The sequence below is a fragment of the Trichomycterus rosablanca genome, chromosome 6 (genome assembly GCF_030014385.1).
Source record: "Trichomycterus rosablanca isolate fTriRos1 chromosome 6, fTriRos1.hap1, whole genome shotgun sequence".
Lineage (NCBI taxonomy): Eukaryota > Metazoa > Chordata > Actinopteri > Siluriformes > Trichomycteridae > Trichomycterus > Trichomycterus rosablanca.
The window spans coordinates 19,024,827-19,034,975 of record NC_085993.1 but is presented as its reverse complement, the minus strand read 5'-3'; positions in this window follow the sequence as shown (position 1 = coordinate 19,034,975).

Sequence of the window (10,149 nt, the reverse complement as noted above, 5' to 3'; positions counted from 1 at the left end):
CACCTACTGTTGCCACTTCATTAATGGTTAAAAGGGGTAAAAATCTGAATAGCGTTACACCTACTGTTGCCACTTCATTAATGGTTAAAAGGGGTAAAAATGTGAATAGTGTTACACCTACTGTTGCCACTTCATTAATGGTTAAAAGGGGTAAAAATGTGAATAGCGTTACACCTACTGTTGCCACTTCATTAATGGTTAAAAGGGGTAAAAATGTGAATAGTGTTACACCTACTGTTGCCACTTCATTAATGGTTAAAAGGGGTAAAAATCTGAATAGCGTTACACCTACTGTTGCCACTTCATTAATGGTTAAAAGGGGTAAAAATGTGAATAGTGTTACACCTACTGTTGCCACTTCATTAATGGTTAAAAGGGGTAAAAATTTGAATAGTGTTACACCTACTGTTGCCACTTCATTAATGGTTAAAAGGGGTAAAAATCTGAATAGTGTTACACCTACTGTTGCCACTTCATTAATGGTTAAAAGGGGTAAAAATGTGAATAGTGTTACACCTACTGTTGCCACTTCATTAATGGTTAAAAGGGGTAAAAATGTGAATAGTGTTACACCTACTGTTGCCACTTCATTAATGGTTAAAAGGGGTAAAAATGTGAATAGCGTTACACCTACTGTTGCCACTTCATTAATGGTTAAAAGGGGTAAAAATGTGAATAGTGTTACACCTACTGTTGCCACTTCATTAATGGTTAAAAGGGGTAAAAATGTGAATAGTGTTACACCTACTGTTGCCACTTCATTAATGGTTAAAAGGGGTAAAAATCTGAATAGCGTTACACCTACTGTTGCCACTTCATTAATGGTTAAAAGGGGTAAAAATGTGAATAGTGTTACACCTACTGTTGCCACTTCATTAATGGTTAAAAGGGGTAAAAATTTGAATAGTGTTACACCTACTGTTGCCACTTCATTAATGGTTAAAAGGGGTAAAAATCTGAATAGTGTTACACCTACTGTTGCCACTTCATTAATGGTTAAAAGGGGTAAAAATGTGAATAGTGTTACACCTACTGTTGCCACTTCATTAATGGTTAAAAGGGGTAAAAATTTGAATAGTGTTACACCTACTGTTGCCACTTCATTAATGGTTAAAAGGGGTAAAAATCTGAATAGTGTTACACCTACTGTTGCCACTTCATCAATGGTTAAAAGGGGTAAAAATGTGAATAGTGTTACACCTACTGTTGCCACTTCATCAATGGTTAAAAGGGGTAAAAATGTGAATAGTGTTACACCTACTGTTGCCACTTCATTAATGGTTAAAAGGGGTAAAAATGTGAATAGCGTTACACCTACTGTTGCCACTTCATTAATGGTTAAAAGGGGTAAAAATGTGAATAGTGTTACACCTACTGTTGCCACTTCATTAATGGTTAAAAGGGGTAAAAATGTGAATAGTGTTACACCTACTGTTGCCACTTCATCAATGGTTAAAAGGGGTAAAAATCTGAATAGTGTTACACCTACTGGTGCCACTTCATTAATGGTTAAAAGGGGTAAAAATCTGAATAGTGTTACACCTACTGTTGCCACTTCATTAATGGTTAAAAGGGGTAAAAATGTGAATAGTGTTACACCTACTGTTGCCACTTCATCAATGGTTAAAAGGGGTAAAAATGTGAATAGTGTTACACCTACTGTTGCCACTTCATTAATGGTTAAAAGGGGTAAAAATGTGAATAGCGTTACACCTACTGTTGCCACTTCATTAATGGTTAAAAGGGGTAAAAATGTGAATAGCGTTACACCTACTGTTGCCACTTCATTAATGGTTAAAAGGGGTAAAAATGTGAATAGTGTTACACCTACTGTTGCCACTTCATTAATGGTTAAAAGGGGTAAAAATGTGAATAGTGTTACACCTACTGTTGCCACTTCATTAATGGTTAAAAGGGGTAAAAATCTGAATAGCGTTACACCTACTGTTGCCACTTCATTAATGGTTAAAAGGGGTAAAAATGTGAATAGTGTTACACCTACTGTTGCCACTTCATTAATGGTTAAAAGGGGTAAAAATGTGAATAGCGTTACACCTACTGTTGCCACTTCATTAATGGTTAAAAGGGGTAAAAATGTGAATAGTGTTACACCTACTGTTGCCACTTCATTAATGGTTAAAAGGGGTAAAAATGTGAATAGTGTTACACCTACTGTTGCCACTTCATTAATGGTTAAAAGGGGTAAAAATGTGAATAGTGTTACACCTACTGTTGCCACTTCATCAATGGTTAAAAGGGGTAAAAATGTGAATAGTGTTACACCTACTGTTGCCACTTCATCAATGGTTAAAAGGGGTAAAAATGTGAATAGTGTTACACCTACTGTTGCCACTTCATTAATGGTTAAAAGGGGTAAAAATCTGAATAGCGTTACACCTACTGTTGCCACTTCATTAATGGTTAAAAGGGGTAAAAATGTGAATAGTGTTACACCTACTGTTGCCACTTCATTAATGGTTAAAAGGGGTAAAAATGTGAATAGCGTTACACCTACTGTTGCCACTTCATTAATGGTTAAAAGGGGTAAAAATGTGAATAGTGTTACACCTACTGTTGCCACTTCATTAATGGTTAAAAGGGGTAAAAATGTGAATAGTGTTACACCTACTGTTGCCACTTCATTAATGGTTAAAAGGGGTAAAAATTTGAATAGTGTTACACCTACTGTTGCCACTTCATTAATGGTTAAAAGGGGTAAAAATCTGAATAGTGTTACACCTACTGTTGCCACTTCATCAATGGTTAAAAGGGGTAAAAATGTGAATAGTGTTACACCTACTGTTGCCACTTCATTAATGGTTAAAAGGGGTAAAAAAAACCCATTTTCATTAATGGTTAAAAGGGGTAAAAATGTGAATAGTGTTACACCTACTGTTGCCACTTCATCAATGGTTAAAAGGGGTAAAAATCTGAATAGTGTTACACCTACTGTTGCCACTTCATCAATGGTTAAAAGGGGTAAAAATGTGAATAGTGTTACACCTACTGGTGCCACTTCATTAATGGTTAAAAGGGGTAAAAATCTGAATAGTGTTACACCTACTGTTGCCACTTCATTAATGGTTAAAAGGGGTAAAAATCTGAATAGTGTTACACCTACTGTTGCCACTTCATTAATGGTTAAAAGGAGTAAAAATGTGAATAGTGTTACACCTACTGTTGCCACTTCATTAATGGTTAAAAGGGGTAAAAAAAAACCATTTTCATTAATGGTTAAAAGGGGTAAAAATGTGAATAGTGTTACACCTACTGTTGCCACTTCATCAATGGTTAAAAGGGGTAAAAATCTGAATAGTGTTACACCTACTGTTGCCACTTCATTAATGGTTAAAAGGGGTAAAAAAAAACCATTTTCATTAATGGTTAAAAGGGGTAAAAATGTGAATAGTGTTACACCTACTGTTGCCACTTCATCAATGGTTAAAAGGGGTAAAAATCTGAATAGTGTTACACCTACTGTTGCCACTTCATTAATGGTTAAAAGGGGTAAAAATGTGAATAGTGTTACACCTACTGGTGCCACTTCATTAATGGTTAAAAGGGGTAAAAATCTGAATAGTGTTACACCTACTGTTGCCACTTCATTAATGGTTAAAAGGGGTAAAAATGTGAATAGTGTTACACCTACTGTTGCCACTTCATCAATGGTTAAAAGGGGTAAAAATGTGAATAGTGTTACACCTACTGTTGCCACTTCATTAATGGTTAAAAGGGGTAAAAAAAAACCATTTTCATTAATGGTTAAAAGGGGTAAAAATGTGAATAGTGTTACACCTACTGTTGCCACTTCATTAATGGTTAAAAGGGGTAAAAATGTGAATAGTGTTACACCTACTGTTGCCACTTCATCAATGGTTAAAAGGGGTAAAAATCTGAATAGTGTTACACCTACTGTTGCCACTTCATTAATGGTTAAAAGGGGTAAAAATGTGAATAGTGTTACACCTACTGTTGCCACTTCATTAATGGTTAAAAGGGGTAAAAATGTGAATAGTGTTACACCTACTGTTGCCACTTCATTAATGGTTAAAAGGGGTAAAAATGTGAATAGTGTTACACCTACTGTTGCCACTTCATTAATGGTTAAAAGGGGTAAAAATCTGAATAGTGTTACACCTACTGTTGCCACTTCATTAATGGTTAAAAGGGGTAAAAATCTGAATAGTGTTACACCTACTGTTGCCACTTCATTAATGGTTAAAAGGGGTAAAAATGTGAATAGTGTTACACCTACTGTTGCCACTTCATTAATGGTTAAAAGGGGTAAAAATCTGAATAGTGTTACACCTACTGTTGCCACTTCATTAATGGTTAAAAGGGGTAAAAATCTGAATAGTGTTATACCACGGCATGTTATTTACAACCCCAAATCAGAAAAAGTTGGATGGAGAAGTATGCAAACCCCTTCCAATCTTCTTTGAGCTACATTGTTTTTAATCATTTCAATCATTTTCTCACACACTTGTTAACGAACTGGAGATCCTTTGATCATCTTTGTTTATCAAAGACTCAGCCTTTCCTGGAAGCTGCTTTTGTACCAAACCATGATTACAATCACCTGTTTGGAATCACATCATTATTTAGTTTTTACTAGCCCTAAATTGCCCCCGTCCCAACTTTTTTTGGAATGTGTTGCAGGCCTGAAATGCAGGAATGGAGGTATATTAACAGATGAAATGAAGTTGACCAGACAAAACATGAAATATCTGTCTGCAATCAAATAAAAGTCAAAATAAATGTAAAGAACATTTGTATTTTTATTTTATTTGCATTTCCATACTGTCCCAACTTTTTCTGATTTGGGGTTGTACATGGATGTCCCAACCCAGAACTGTTTGAAAACATCATAAAGCAGTAAACTAAACAAACACACAAACTTTTTTGATGTACTTGATGGTACATTTTAATGTATTCTTACTTGTTATGGATCTAAATGATAGATCCAGTAATAGATCAAGTACTTAGTGTACTTCTGCCTTTATTAAAGTGCTTAGTAAACGTAGTTATTTTGGTTCCATCATGAAATGTCATTATAAACAGTTTAAATTAAAAACGGTACCTTAGATATTTATATGTGATCTAAAGTTCTCTAGGCATGCCGCTGTATATTAAGGTGCATTTAAACTTGTATTTGCCACCAGGTCTATATACTGTGTTTGGAGGTAAAAAATGTGTTTACTTTGGTCCTAGTTCTGTCACACTTGTTACATAGTGACCTAATTACAGTTATTTGTGTAGAATATATTAAAGTATTATATTATTTAGATGTAATTTATTTAGATGTAATTTCTAGATAACTGTGTATACTCACACACAGTTGAATGTATACAGCAGCTTTCACCGCTGGGTGGCAGTAAAGAGCTGTCTGAATCAACTGCGTTATTCTGTAGGTGTGTTATTACAAGTTATTTTAAAAATAAATTTTTCTAGATTACATCCACATGCGTTTTCTGAATTAAACGAAGGTTTGTTGATTGCAAAGCCTTTAACAATCATTATCAAAACATAATCAGCACAAACAACTGTAAATAGGCAACTGTGTGTCTTTGTGACAGGCCAAGTACCTTTAAATATACTGTACATATACCTGGCAGCAGAGAGACATTCAATTCTGTTTTAATATATAAAACACTGTATATGGAGAACTATAGGTCAAAAATAAACACTTAAGGTAAATAGGTTAGAATTTACATTATATATGGTTTAATTCATTTTACAAATTAATATATTAGTAGTAAAATTGGATGACATGAAGAGCATTATTTAAAAAAAAAAAATCAGTTTGAACACCTTTTATTGCAAATTTTAATTGTTGCAACCATAAATAAGTCAAATAAATAATAAGTTATGCAAGTTATATAAGTTATACTTTTCTAATTTATCAAAAAAAACAAAACAAAAAAAAAAATCTTTCCAACAATATGGTTTAGTATGTATACCAATCATTTGAAGAGAAATTTTACATTATAATGCTAGAACATTTTGTGGTTTAATTGACAAAAGTGGAAAGAAAAGATCTCCATTGTTTTTACTGACCAACTTACTGTAGTTTGATGTGTGCAACACAAAACTTGGACAGAGCCATGTTTGTAAGATGAGAGTGAAATTTCTTCAGCTGTTTCTTTTTACAGTATAAAGTACATAAGATGGTAAAATACCTAAAGTACTTGCAATCTTGCAATGAGGAATGTTCTTTTTTTATTAAACTGATTGACAGTTGCCACAAAGTGATAAATCACAAGCCATCTTTACTTGCAAATAAAAGGAGGATCCACCAAAGATCATGATACCCTTACCTGTTACCAGTTTAACTGTTAAAACTGAAGTGTTATATGAACTTTTCACTCTAATTTTTCCCAATCCCAACTTTCTAAGTGTGTTGCAGTCATTTAAATTTTGTTTATATTTACAAAATGCAATTATGTTGTTCAGCCAACTTCAGCCACTTTGTCAGTTAAATAAAAGTTTAGGAGGATTAACAAATCACACATTCTTTTTGCATTTTACCAAATTTCCTAACTCTTCCCAGAAATAGGGTTTGTAAATGAATCTGGACAGAAAATAAATTATTTGTTGTTGACAAATAGGGTGTGTTCGAAAACCTAGTGAGCTGCCTTGCTGTCTTACCTGTATAGGCAGCAGCCTAGGTAGAGAGGATTCTAATAAGTCACTGACTTATAAGGCAGGTTATTCGAACACGCTACTCAGACAGCGATTCCATCAGTTTTCGCTAACTAAGCTAACACAGTTCAATTCAAACCAATGGGATGGGGTGGCACAACGCGCTAGCATGTCAACTAACATCTCCCTCCAGGTACCGAACTTGCAAATAAATACACTTGTGCAAGTTTATTAAAATTAAAAATCAATAATAATTTATTTACATTTGAAAATAACTTTCTTCGCACCATTCACCATGTTTTTTATTTTTCTGTGAGAATAGTTGTGCTGCACTGAATGCTGGGATTGCCTTCACCGCTAAGGCAGCATCGGATGCTCACTCGTTCTTGAGTCAAAATAGCATTGAAATTTTAAGATACCTTACCAGTGAGCATATTAAGGCATCTAGGATTTCCAACAGCCTCCTTCTCGGGAGCGCATGTAGGATGACGTAAAATGCTGTCTATGTAGAGAGAACACTAGGTTTTCGAACACACCCTTAGAGTATATCCTACAGGGATCTGTTAGGCTATTACTTTGCTGATCTTTATATGTTATTTTCCTGTCAGGGGGTATACTTTAACTCCTGCCTCACTGAAAATCATTAGTGTTTTTCTCGTGAGAAATGGTAAAATTCTACTCTGAGCTTCAGCAATGCATCTTTATTTGTTCAGACTGTAGTGCATAGCTAAATAATTGGGTGTTGAAATGAACCTGATCTGTTAGAACAGGAAAAACAAACCATGTGGTTTAAAACTTACCATGACGAAGTGTAGAATGTTTATGTAACTTAAAAAACCTGGTGCATATTAGAGCCGGGCAAATGGACCTAGTCACTGCTTCTAATGAATAGACTGAGCTTTTCTTTTTTTTATCCTCAGCCATTGCTAACAAGTGCACAAAATCAGCATCCAGTCATGTAAATCATTTTTGCCTCACTTTTCAATAGATTACCAGATTATGTGCTTTAGACAAAGATTTGCTGTATTTCTTGTTCTGGGTGTGTTGCTTATATCACAGTATGTCTGCAACAGTTTAAAACAACATACTGAGCTGACATGACACCAGGGCGAAGGCTTCATGATCTTCAGCTGCATCAGGCCAAGGGTAATTAAGAGCTAATACATCACCCATACCTGCTACAAGTAAGCCCTACTCAAGCATACAATGAATGAGTGGACATTTCCTCACTAAATGAGAAAGCTTGTCCTCTATCCACCATGCTGTGCTTGTTGAATGAGAAGAATGTGGATTTGTGTGCTGTTTGTTTTGAGTGGTCATGCTTGAATGATTGATCAGTCCAAGTCGAAGCCTGAAGGTGGAATATTAGACCTGATTAAATGTTCACTTGTACAAATTCATAATATGAAGACAAACACCACCCATCAATACGGTGAGTATCCTTGCCGATATACTATACAAATTATTTGTATTGGGCTAAATTAGTTTTTTGTCCAATCTTTGTTTGCCATGGCTTTGATGGCTTGCCTTGTTTATGGTGTTAGAACAGGAGTTTCTATATACACTAATCAGCCATAACATTAAAACCACCTCCTTGTTTCTACACTCACTGTCCATTTTATCAGCTCCACTTACCATATAGAAGCACTTTGTGGACTTTACTGACTGTAGTCCATCTGTTTCTCTGCATGCTTTGTTAGCCCCCCTTTCAAACTGGTCTTCAATGGTCAGGACTCTCCCAGGACCACTACAGAGCAGATATTATTTAGGTGGTGGATAATTCTCAGCACTGCAGTGACAATGACATGGTGGTGGTGTGTTAGTGTGTGTTGTGCTGGTATGAGTGGATCAGACACAGCAGCACTGATGGAGTTTTTAAACACCTCACTGTTACTGCTGGACTGAGAATAGTCCACCAACCAAAAATATCCAGCCAACAGCGCCCCGTGGGCAGCGTCCTGTGACCACTGATGAAGGTCTAGAAGATGACCAACTCAAACAGCAGCAATAGATGAGCGATCGACTTTGACTTTACATCTACAAGGTGAACCAACTAGGTAGGAGTGTCTAATAGAGTGGACAGTGAGTGGACACGGTATTAAAAACTCCAGCAGCGCTGCTGTGTCTGATCCACTCATACCAGCACAACACACCCTAACACACCACCATCATGTCAGTGTCACTGCAGTGCTGAGAATCATCCACCACCTAAATAATACCTGCTCTGTGGTGGTCCTGGGAGAGTCCTGACCATTGAAGAACAGCTTGAAAGTGGGGCTAACAAAGCATGCAGAGAAACAAATGGACTACAGTATTGTAAGTTGAGCTGATAAAATGGACAGTGAGTGTAGAAACAAGGAGGTGGTTTTAATCTTATGGCTGATCAGTATATATATAACATTTTGTTTTATACCGTAAATATTTGTTGATGCTCAAACGGCAGTGTTGGCTAATTTATTGGGATTTTAACGTCATGTTTTACACACTTTGGTTACATTATGACCGGGCAGGTAATTACTGGTTACACAAGATTGACCAGTTCAAATTCAATGTCGAACACAGTCATGGACAATTTTGTATCTCCAATTTTTCTCACTTTCATGTTTTTGGACTGTGGGAGGAAACACAGGCAGACACAGGGAGAACATGCAAACTCCACACAAAAAAGACCAGGACCGCTCCACCTGGGATTCAAACCCAGGATCTTATTGCTCTGAGGTGACAGTGCTACCCACCGTACCGCCCCCAGTGTTGGCAAATTATTAAATTGTGCCTTTGGCATTTACAGCTTGCTCATTGTGTATGCTGTTTTTGCTTTTAGATACTTCAGTTTCACAAATAGTAGGACTTGCAGACCAGGGTAGATCTAGCAGGGCAGAAATCTTATGAACTGACTTGTGGAAAATGTGTCTTGTGTAACTTGAGAAACAGTGCTTCATTCTACTGCCAACATGTATGATGACTGCATGGTTTGCTTTTATATAGTAGAATGTGTATGTAAATGTAAAAATTTAAACTGTTGGCAGCACAGTGGAGCTAGGGCCACACAGATCTAGTGACCCAGGTTTTGATCCTGATCTTCAAAGTTTTCCAGTAATTTAATATGTTCTTCCATTGTCCTCATATAGCTTCTAATTTTAATTGTGCAGAAGCGTAAATTATTTGGCAACCCTGACCATTTTAAGAGTATGTTAACCATGAGCAAATGAAATGTTCCAGTTGTCTCAGAATGTAATGAGAAATAAATTACATCTAGTAACATGATTTCCTGTTTGGGCCTGTTTCTTTGTTTGAATGTGCAGAATGCTGAAGTCACCTTGTTCTTCTTTTTGTGCTTTAAACAGCCTGCAAAAAAGAAACACAATGCTAAATGAAAACAGATAAGGGTGAGCACAGTTTGCCTGTATTTTAAGCTTTGCATTTGCATCTATCCTTGACACCACCCCCTACTGAGAGAAATGTCAGCATCACTTACTTAATTATCTTATAGAAGACTGAATCAAATTA